This window comes from Dipteris shenzhenensis, chromosome 21, assembly GCF_047967505.1.
Source record: "Dipteris shenzhenensis isolate YYH24624 ecotype China chromosome 21, Dip_SZ_1.0, whole genome shotgun sequence".
Classification (NCBI taxonomy): domain Eukaryota; kingdom Viridiplantae; phylum Streptophyta; class Polypodiopsida; order Gleicheniales; family Dipteridaceae; genus Dipteris; species Dipteris shenzhenensis.
This window is the reverse complement of record NC_141616.1, coordinates 15,436,517-15,447,978: the sequence shown is the minus strand read 5'-3', so window position 1 is coordinate 15,447,978 and position 11,462 is coordinate 15,436,517.

Below are 11,462 nucleotides of genomic sequence, written 5' to 3'. Positions count from 1 at the left end.
TCCAATTTGAAGACACTCTTGCCCTTCTTTCGTTGTGGCACAGATTGCATCTGGAACTTAATAGCTCTTAATAGATGAGAGTACATAAATGTTTGTGGACTCTTATGTAGCGATTCATAATTGTATCCTCTTTTGGATGATTTTTTGTACAAAAAAGCTCCGACTACTACATCCCACTTTTCATAGGTTGTTACCCAATTATACTTAAATGATATCTCAACCTTGTGCTTAGGTTTTGTGCATTGCAACTGAAAGTATGGTTCAGCTTTCTCATTCTCCCCAGAGGTAGTGACAACTACAAAGTTATCCCCTTCTTCTAGATGGTCATTGAGGCCATCGAAACTCTCCCCAAACTATGGCGAGTCGTTGTTTGTCTCTCCATTGTTTGTCACTCCATCTGAACATAGAGGGAAAACTTGAAATGGCTCCCATGTCTTCACAATTGCAATGTTCTCACAATCGTCATGATCCCCTATGATGCACGCACTGCAAAAACAAGGAAGTTTTCTTGTTTTAATCAATTGCTTGTTTGAAAAGCCCCATATGCGGTGCATACCACGAACTCCTTTAATTTTTTTGCAATTGTGTTAGATTCTCCTTTGCACTTCATCCACTTTCATTTCATGCAAGACTCTACATACTACACTATTCTTAAGGCTTTGTTTCCAGTATGTTGAATGCACACCTGATGTGGAGAGGTTGGCTGTAAGCCATGTTACACCATCATGGGAATCATTGAGTTTTTCTTGAGGGCATGTTAATTGGTGTTTAAACAAAGCTTGCTTAATAATAGTAGCACATCCATCATGTTCAGCCTTGCCATGGCTAGACCCAAAGAAATTTCACATCATGTCTAAGCCGGCCAGGGATTTGAACCTTGAGACAAAGTAGAATCCATGGGATGATTTAAATTGAGAGGAAAGACCATTTGACCACACCCAATGTTGTGTAGTATTTTATGCAAGGGGATTTTCCTTTTTCAGCCATTCCCAATGCAATAGAAAAGCATGCTGCACAAATAAGGTGTCATGTTTCCTATCATCTAAAAGGTAGAAATGGTATGTGCATTGCACTGACTTGGACTCCTATGAGTCAGCACAACAGCATAGAAGAATCATGCAAATGATTGTACATGATATGCACAAGAATTTTTATCTACTTTTTGTACCAGTGAGCACTTTGTATCTCATCTTGTTCTTGAAATGAATAATTTTCAGCAAAGTCTATGATAGAGACAATAGTGTCATGGGGAAAATTGGCAAGGCACGTCCTAAACTGCTTATCGTGCCAACTGGCCATGAAATTATGAAGCACATATTCTAGGATGGATTGAACCACGTGACCTATAAGCTCCCTTGGCTGAGTGCTTTTATATCGATAGTAGCCATCTCCTTTTATCGGATCCTTCAACATTGACATTTTTAAATGTTCTCCATTTTAGAGCAACATGGTTGTCTCCCCTCATTTAATTTGGATAGACATGAAATGTCTTCTTATTCAGCTTCAGAATGCAATGCTTGCATGTGCCATGAATGCATTTAATGTGGTTCCACTCACGGTCTCCCTTTGGACAAACCACTGGCTCCCATAGAGACCTTAGTCTACAAAACTTGCTCTCCCTTGCAACACATGATGAGGATCCAGATGGCCTACAGACTGCACATTTATCAGGGAGACATGGGAATCAATCCTCATCGAGCTATGCTCCAACATGACCAAATATCAAGTCATCCATGGCTTGTCGGGCTAGGTCAAAGTCCATGTGGCAACAACAAGCATTCCAGTCCTTAAGTTTCCTGACATACCAGGGATTACAATGCTCAAATCTCCTCTGCCCAATTAAAATGTCAGGATTTTGATCTATAAACTTGTGATACAACTTCGTTTGTTGACCCAACATGCGGGAACAATAGAATAGTGAGCCCTCTTTTAAATGGAACGAAAGTACAGTGAGCCCCCTTTTTGCACTACTAAAACAAGACTAATTAAAGTATATAATGAAGCAAAACAATTTTCAACCATCGTGTTGGTTTAGGACAGCCAATAGGATAGTCACAATTTCAATGGCTAGTTAAGGACACATTTTGGATAGTCAACCACCAGGATTGTTAAGGACACGTTTAGGATAGTAACAATTTCAACCACCGGGATGGTTAAGGACACATTTAGGATAGTAACAATTTCAACCACTAGGATAGTTTAGGACACTATCATAATTTCAGCCACTGGGCTGGTTTAGCCTGAGGATCTCAACTTCACATATTAGACAATAACAAGTAAATAGTGGTATATGACCCGAATAGTAGGAAATTAAATTTAACAAATTTAAGTAAAAAGAAACACTATAATGCTTGCATTTTGTTTACTTATCACACTTAAGCCTACGTCTCTCACCGGAACACGACTCGAGGTCCTAAGCTACACATATACTACAACGACAATCCCAATATATCTGTAGGTGACAAAAAGCCTCGGAACACTGCAACATAGAATACCCAGCTCTTCCTACGAAAGCAGTAGGAAAGAGCCAACAATGATCAAGTGTGCCTTTGATGTATTTCAGCACCCGCATCCCTACCCTCCAATGGTTCTCCTGGGGCTTATTGGAAAACCTACTTAGTATACCAGTTGCAAAATCGATGTCCAACTATGTGTTGCACAGGTAAATCAAGCTACCCACAAGCCTTCCGTACTTCACTTCGTCCACCAGTGGTGATGAATCCTCGTTTGAGAGCTTCGCGTCAACCTCCATAGGGGTACCAACTGAGCCATGCCAAATGCCTTCAATATCTCTCCAGCATACTTCAGCTGTGAAATGAAGATCTGTGAAAATAGACCAAAGGGCACGCTATTGGGTTTGATGCTGTGTATTATGGAATGTAATGACTATGGCATGCTTATGAGCCATATAGCAAGCAAGTGTAGAGAAAAAGAAATAATGAAAAATTGTAAATAGTGTTTGATTTATTAAAATATCTTTGCACAAGTAGAATGAGTGCCGAAAGAAGATTGCAGAGATGAGAAGAACGGAGTAAAGAAAGAGTCCAGCAACAGCGCGCAGGCAGCACCAATAGAGCTGTTCGTAGCAATTGAGGAGATTTGCACGGAGGCAATTCATGTACCTGCAGATGAACCTTGGATCATTGACAGTGGTGCATCGCACCACATGACTAGTCGGAAGGATTGGTATACCTCTCTACAGCCGGTAGGGAATGACATCCTGGTAGCAGTCGGCAATGATGCAAAATGTCTAGCAAAAGGAAAAGGTACGATTGCTCTCAAGTCAGATGGAGTTGTAAAACAGTTGTCCGATGTTCTTTATGTGCCAGATATCAAGGGGAACTTGTTGTCTGTTTCTGCGATCACGGATCGCGACCTCAAAGTTCGATTCGATAAGAATGGTGCACAGATCCTGGATCTTCAAGGAAAGGTCATTGGTAAAGGTACACGGCGCAACAACATTTATGAACCCTCAGCTGTCAGTTCTCGAGCAGATGTGAAGAACATTAAGCTGTGGCATGAGAGGTTTGGTCATCTAAACCTTAGTTCTTTGAAGGACATGCATAAAAGTGGAATGATTGCAGACCTACCAGAAATTTCAGATCTACCCAATGTATGTGAAGTTTGCATGATGGGCAAGCAGCATCGGCATACCTTTCCTAAAGAGGCCAGCAAGACAAAGGCTCCTCTAGAGCTCATTCACACGGACCTCTGCGAAAAGATGGAGATGGAAGCTTTGGGTGGTTCCTACTACTTCATGACGTTGATCGATGACTACAGTAGAAGGATATGGATATACTTCCTGAAGACTAAAGATGAGGCTTTTAGTAGGTTCAAGGAATGGCATGTAATGGTCAAGAAAGAAACGGGGAGGAAGGTGAAGAAGTTGAGATCAGACAGAGTGGAGAGTTCACATCAATTGAATTCGAAAGTTACTGCAAAACTCACGAAATCAAGAGGTAGAAACCCCCGCCACATACATCACAGCAAAATGGAGTAGCAGAACGCAAGATGCATGTCATCTGCGAAATGGGCCGGAGTATGATGAAAGGGAAAGATTTGCCAAAGACTTTCTCGGCTGAAGCATGTAACACTGCAGTTTACATCCTAAATCGTAGCTACACGAAGGCTGTGAACAGGATGACTCCACTGCAAGCCTTTTCTAGTAAGAAACCTTCAGCTGCACATTTCAGAGTTTTTGGATGTGACTGTTTTGTGCATGTCCCTGATGCTACCAGGACCAAATGGGAACCGAAGAGCCGGAAGTGTATTTTCTTGGGCTACAGTGAAGAGGCGAAGGGTTACCGTCTCTATAAGCCTATTACCAAGAAGGTAATTGTAAGTCGCGATGTGGTCTTCTCAGAATAGCCGCATCAATTGGAGGAGGATGCTTCCTTCCTAGACAACCAGGACCAGGATATCCATCCAGTACTGCCACCAACGGCAGACCGAACTCCCCCAACGGTGCTTGGGAGGATTCAAGACAAAAAAGATGAAGAAGAGCCTACAGAACCACAACGGCAATGGCCATTCCTGAAGTGGGTAAAGCAGCTTTTGGATGGCAGAGAACCTCCAGCCATTAAGGAACCATCCGAACACCGCCGGTCCAAGAGATTAGAGGAGCAAAGAAGGGCGCAGGAACACTTGGTCAACTATGCTTTGATGATAGAAGTGATCCCTGCGGATGAACCCAAGTGTCTTGAAGAGGCACAGGGCGATGATAGGTGGATGGAGGCTATGCAGTCGGAGTATGGCTCCATAAGGAAGAACAACACTTGGGACCTTGTGGATCGACCACCAAAACGCAAGGTAATCGGAACCAAGTGGGTGTACAAGACCAAGTACAAGTCCGACAGCATGTTGGTGGATAAGTACAAGGCTCGACTCGTGGCAAAAGGATTCGCACAGGTACATGGTTTTGATTATCAAGATACTTTTGCTCCCACAGCTCGACTAACCACAATTTGCAGTGTTTTGGCTTTAGCTTCCCAAGGAAGTTGGCCCGTGTTTCAGATGGATGTGAAATCCACCTTTCTGAATGGAGATCTCAAGGAGGAGGTATACGTGGAACAACGACCAGGTTTTGAGATCCCCGGTTCAGAAGGTAAAGTCTGCAAACTGAAGAAGGCACTTTACGGGCTAAAACAGGCCCCACGAGCGTGGTACCAGCAAATTGATGCCTACTTTCTGCAAAACGGGTTCAGGAGGAGCCCATATGATGCAAATTTGTATATCTTTAGAGGAGGCAGGTGTATGATCGTGGTCCTTTATGTGGACGACCTTGTCATAACAGGGAACCATGAAGAGAAGATCTCACAGACGAAGCATTTGCTAGGAAGAGAGTTTGAAATGACAGACCTCAGACTGATGCATTTCTGTTTGGGGATTGAAGTTTGGCAGGAGCCGAAACAGATCTTCATTTCATAGCTGAAGTATGCTGGAGAGATACTGAAGGCATTTGGCATGGCTGAGTGCAACACAGTTGGTAACCCTATGGAGGTTGACGCGAAGCTCTCAAACGAGGATTCATCACCACCGGTGGACGAAGCGAAGTACAGAAGGCTTGTGGGCAGCTTGATTTACCTGTGCAACACATGGTTGGACATCAGTTTTGCGACTGGTGTACTAAGCAGGTTTTCCAATAAGCCTCGGGAGAACCATTGGAGGGCAGGGATGCGCGTGCTGAAATACATCAAAGGCACACTTGATTATGGCATCACCTATACCAAGGGCAACATCTTGACTGGATTCTATGACTTGGATTGGGCAGGAGACGTGGACAGCAAGAGATCAGTGACAGGGTACTGTTTCTCACTTGGATCTGGAGTTGTGTCATGGGTCAGCAAGAAGCAACCCACAGTTGCTCTTTCTTCTACTGAGGGTGAGTACAAATCTGCATGCTTTGCTTCTTGCGAGGCAGTGTGCTTGAGGAGGATTTTGGGGGACATGGGTGCAGTGCAGAACAAGCCTACACAGTTATCATGTGACAATCAGAGTTGCATGGCGATTGCAAAGAACCCAGTGTTCCACGCTCGCACAAAACACATTGAGAATCAATATCACTTTGTATGTGAGCTCATCATGGATGGAGAGGTTGCCTTGGTGTATTGTCCGACTACAGAGAATGTTGTGGACATCTTCACAAAGGCTCTTGGAAGAGACTTGCTGGAGAGGCATCTTCATCGACTTGGCATTCGACCAAAAAAGTAAGTTCACTTGCAAGTGGACATTGAGGGGGGGTGTTAGATATCAATGCTCCACTCTCGTGTAACTACACGGGAACCAGCTAACTCTACTTGTAAGCCCCCCATATGAGGAGAAGGCATTGGAGTAGCTCAATTATCCGGTAGGTCCTGGTTTGGACACCAGATGGGGGCCATGTGTGGCCTGATGGCTGGACGGCTTCAGATAGAGTTGGCACACTACCAACTAGGCTACATGCAAGTGCAAGAAGGCATCCCTTGACTGACTACATTGAGGGTAGACAGAGCATTTCCTGGGGCATCCCACTCTTGGGTTGCGGGGCCCATTTGGACCCTCAGATGATCCTGGATGGCTCTGGGCCAAACGGATGCCGTAGGTTAGTTGCTCTGTTTTGCGCACCGGTTCTATCATATGGTCGGTGGCCTATTTCGGGACCGACCCCCAGTCGACCGTTTTGGGCAGACTGGGTCAGTCACCCAATTGAGCCTAACCGACTATGACTGGTGGCTATATAAGAGCAAGCCCGTGAAGCCCATTTCATCACTGGCTACAGCAACCCTGATTCCTTAGCATCCAGCCTCCGTCTTCTACTATTTCCAGCACGCCATCGAAGCTTCTTTTACAGGAGCGCACAGTTGGAAGGTAGTGCCATCTATTGTATCAGTTCTATAGTAATCAAAGTTTTGATTCTCCATACTATCTTGTTTTCTCTCTTGCGTACGAGATCTTGTTATCTGTTGAGCACAGACATTGTATTGTTTTCTTATAGTATGATGGGGATCGAATGTCAAAACTACAGGCTTGCCTATGAGTCTTACATTTGCAAGCAACCTAAGGTTGGTTAGACACGAGTGTCTCAGCCTTATGCAGGTTAGTGCATTCAACCAAATCAAATGTTTTGATCTTATTTTAAAAATTGTTAGTATCATGTTTTTAATGCTCCTTGCATATGTGAATTGTAATAGATTGATTTTGCCCAACCTAAATACCATGCTTGCATCAAGGGATGAAGCAAAAAGATGTTGACAAATGTTGGGATGGATTATAACACTATTCATGCTTGTCCTAATGATTGTATTCTCTTTTTTCATGAGCATGAAGATTTGGTTAATTGTCTTGAGTATGGGGCATAGTGTTATAGGTAGGACTTCCAAGGTGAGACCATCCCAGCAAAGGTCATGAGACACTTCCTAAACGTATCAAGAATATTACATATGTTTAGATGCAAGTCTGTTACAGAGTTGATGACATGGCATGCTACATGTTATTCTAGTAATGATACTTTTTGGATTCCTCCAGATTGTGTTGCTTGGAAGCACATAGGTAGCATGTGGTCAAACTCTGTAGTGGAGCCATGCAACTTACATCTTGGGCTTGCGATGGATGATCTGAACCCTTTTGGGTTACACTCAACATCTTGGTCAACATGGCCCATAGTTTTGGTGAATTACAACATCCAACCATGACTAACACTAAGAAAAGGACACCTCATGCTTACTCTCCTCATGCCAGGAAAGTACAAGGCAAAGAATATGGACCAGGGATGATTTTTTCATGTTGGTTTCGTTAAGAAGTGAAACGTTTATATTGGTGTCAAAAGTTTGCATGCCCTAATAAAAATAAATGTTTGAAACATTCGCCAAGACTTGAAACTTTTATGTGAAAAATTTGGAAGTTTCACCAGGATTTACATATTTTACTTGGAAGCTTTCAGAGCTATAGGGGACGTTTTGCTACATTGGGAGCTCTCCATCTCCCCTTTCCATTCTAGGTAAACTTTTTTTGCATCTCTTTAACCATTGCTAAGCTTCTATACGTGTTTTCATCTTCCTTTTCATACTCTAGAATGCCAAAATGCAATGTATGCTAAAACTATATGCCAAAAAAGTGGTTTGAAATTAGTATTAGAGAATGTACCTTTCCCTTTTCCCTTTTTCCCTTCAATTTCTTTGGTTGCTTCCCATTTCCCCCTTCCCCTTTGGAAGTCCCTATCCCCTTCCCTTTTCCCTTTCCCCTTCCCTTTTTTCCTTCTCCTTTCCACTTTCCCCTTTCGATTTCCCTTTCATGTGTCTTTGTTTGAACACAATGCATGTGTCTTTGTTTAAATGAAATGCATGTTTCCCCTTCCCTTTTCGCCTTCCCCCTTCCCCTTCCCCTTCCCCTTTCATGTGTCTTTGTTTGAATACAATGCATGTGTCTTTCTTTAAATACAATAAGTGTTTCCCTTTCCCCCTTTCCCTTTCCCTTCCCCTTCCCCTTCCACAACACCCATGTGGGGGTTAAAGGTAACTGTGCCTTTACCTCGGTTATGTACAATACTCAAACACATATATAAATGAATGAAAAAAGAAGATTAGGGTGTTCTGCACCCACCAAAACTTGTGTGGCTCTCTATTTCTCTCTCTCCCTCTTCCGTTCTTGCTTCTGTTGAGAGCACTCTCAATTGGTATCAGAGCCCAGGTGATCTAGCTAAGCGTGCGTGAATGCCTGGAAGCTCAGCAGCTCTGTGGGAGGAAGGAGAAGCTCTGTGGGAAGCTTTATCTGTCAGTTCCGGTGGACTCAGGAGGTCCTAACACTTCTATGTTGCTCATCATTCGCACTCCTATTTAGTTTACAAACAACTCCATTTCCAAAAAAAAATTTCAGTCTGTGTGTTGGACCCAATTATTGAGACCACGGTTTCCAAAACCGTCTGTCCCATTGCATTCCGGATGCCCAAAAACCCCTACCTATCAGTTCTTGCGCGATTCTATGGAGTATTTTCAGAGTTATAGATCTATGTGTATTCGATTTTGTCTCTCTGTTATGCATTTTTTAATTCTAAGGTTTTGAAACCTTAGATTTATGCCACATGGCAGTGGATAAGTGTTGACTCCCATTTCTCACTCATCGGTTGGGATTTTGAAGTTTCAGTAGAAGAGAGATATTTGTAGATTTTCTTGCTGAGTCCGATTATGCAGTGGCATCCATGTTTTGAGGCATCTCAGGTTCTATTTTCAGTAGCGGTCTTTTCCGTGGGACCATGATTTCTTGAGCATACCTTATGCAGATCACTCTGGTTGCAGTTCGAGACATGTGCGCTCATTCGTGGTGTGGATGCATTGCGATCCTTATTGGATGTCCTGATAGGCCCAGATTGCCTGGTGGGATGCTATTTTTATGGATGCTTTGCACATGGATGCTATTTTATGCTGAGGGACAGCTTTGACACATTGTAGGTGATGCACTGATAGTGTTATGCTCTCTTGGATGAGATATTATTAATGCATATGCCCATGGACGGTATTTATGCTTGAGCCATTTGGCACCTATTGGCATTTTGGATTGCCATTGCAGTTGGCATTTTCTTTTGGGCTAGATTTTCTCATATGGATGCATAGTACATGCACATGAGTCAGCTGCATCTTTTGATGCTTTGAGCTTTGAGTTTTGGTGATATTTCAGTCTATTGTGGCATACACATTTGGGTGCACCTAGTATTTGGTGTGATTCTCTCTTACAGGCACTAGCATTTGGGATTTTGCTTTATTTGCATTATGGCATTCTCTTCCATGTCTGAAAAGGAGTTTTTCAACATTAAAAAGTTTGATGGAACAAACTTTTCTTTATGAAAAGAACAGATAAGGGATGTGCTTATTCAAAAGAAGCAGATTAAACCCTTGGCAAGGATTGAAGCTAAGCCTACAAATATGTCTGAGGATGATTGGAATGAGTTGGATGCATTAGCAAAGTCTACTATTAGACTTCATCTTGCAGAGTCAGTTTATTTCACAGTAGTAAATGAGCATACTACGGAAGATTTGTGGAAGAAACTATGTGCCACTTATGAGAAGGAAACTTCCTCTAATAAAGTTTACCTCATGAAGAGGTTGTTTGAGCTGCAGATGAAGGAAGGGGTCTCCATTGCTTCTCACTTGAATGAATTCAATATTATTTTCAGCCAGCTTCAGGCTCAGAAGATGAATTTTGATGCAGAGACTAAGGCAATATTTCTCTTATGTTCATTGCCATCCTCATGGGATACCTTCCGTAGAGCTGCCAGTAACTCCGCACCTGGTGGAGTACTAAAATTTGATGATGTTATGGGTAGCTTGTTGGCCAAGGAGATTAGACGAAAGTCTATGGACAGCAACAAGCAGGATGCAGCCTTAAATGTGCAAAGGGGCAGATCACAGTTTAGGGGGAAGTCCCAAGAAAGAGGGAAGTCTCGTAGCAAATCCAGGGCACGGAACATTGAGTGTTACCACTGTGGCAAGAAGGGCCATATGAAAAATATTGTTACAAGCTGAAAAGAGAGCAAAAGGATAAGAAAATATGCAAATTGGGGTGCAAATCAAAAGGAAGAGAGTCCAAGGGAGGACAAAGGAAAAGTGAAGATCAAGGAGATCAATGCAGTCACACATGATAGTGACAATGACATTCTCTTCATGTCTAGTTTATTTGCAGAGTTGCTAACCACTTCCGATGATGCATGTTCCCAGGATTGGATTTTGGATTCTGGTGCTTCATTCCATGTTACTCCCCATAGGGAATGGTTCTCCACTTATGACAGTGGAAAGACAGGTTGTGTGCATCTTGGAAATGACTATGCATGTGACATAGTGGGAGTAGGTGACATAAAGTTTTCTTTTGCAAATGGGTCTGCATTTATTTTGAAACATGTGAGACATGTGCCTAAGTTGACCACGAGTCTTATTTCAGTGGGTCAGCTAGATGATGCTGGTTTTCACACCACTTTTGGCTATCAGAAGTGGAAAATTCAGAAGGTCTCTATGCTTTTGGCCAGGGGTGCCAAGTGTGGGACTTTGTATCCCTTACATGTATCAGGGGTATTTGATCATGTTGTTGCAATAACCGAGCAGCCAAGCACTTCTTTGTGGCATTGCAGGTTGGCACACATGAGCCAGAATGGAATGAAACTCTTATGCCATTTGGGTTATGTACCGCATTTGAGTTTCTCAGATTTTGAATTTTGTGAGCACTATCTCTATGGGAAGCAGACTAAATCAGCCCATAAAAGAAGGGGAAAGAAAGAGTTTGAAGAGCTTGATTTGGTGCATTCAGATGTATGTGGTCCCATGCCTACACGGTCATTAGGCGAGGCTGAATACTATGTGACATTCATTGATGATGCAACTAGGAAAGTGTGGGCTTATGCTATAGCTCGAAAGAGTGATGTGTTCAAGGTATTTCAGAAATGGCTGGCCTTGGTTGAGAATCGGTCAGGTAGAACGCTTAAATGCCTACGGACTGACAAT